A 626-nucleotide genomic window follows, 5' to 3' on the forward strand; every position below is an offset into this window, starting at 1 on the left:
TGCAACGCAGACCTGCTCATACTACAAAATTTCACTGGCACAGTTATGTCAGTAGCGAGAAGAAAAAACCCAAAATACGCCCACAAGTGGCATCACAACGCCAACAAAGCCTCCCAGGGAGAGAGGAAACTTTTCAGCAAGGCTGTCATTTGGTCAGTACAGTTTCTATCATTTAATCAGATGGTTTTAAACCAGCCAAAGGGATCCAGCTGACAGTGCTTCATTGTCCTCTCAGGCAAGGAAGCTCCCAGCCTGGTTTGTCCAGGTGTTGGATGCATCTCCCCTCAGTGCCCTCTGTGTGCAGCTCGAGCCTCAGCCCAGACCGCTCTCCCAGGCAGGGCTCAGCCTCCTCTGGCTCCTGACACAGCACCCAGACAAGCCACAAGTCCCTGTCTCAGAGGCTTCTGAAAGGAGATCCTGCCTAGAGATCTACAGCCTGCTAATCTGCTGCCTCTGAAACGCAGAGCCACTTGGTCCAATTAGAACTGCAGGGAATATTCACCCTGTCCCTGACTAAGATGAAGCACTTCTTTCAAAAGCTACTGTGGCACAGTGCCAGCACTAGGGAGTCCAAGTGTTCTGTGTGGAGCCAAGAGTTATTAATTAGTTTTATTAGTGGCAGGTCC

The sequence above is a fragment of the Geospiza fortis genome, unplaced genomic scaffold (genome assembly GCF_000277835.1).
Source record: "Geospiza fortis unplaced genomic scaffold, GeoFor_1.0 scaffold317, whole genome shotgun sequence".
In the NCBI taxonomy this organism is placed as follows: Eukaryota; Metazoa; Chordata; class Aves; order Passeriformes; family Thraupidae; genus Geospiza; species Geospiza fortis.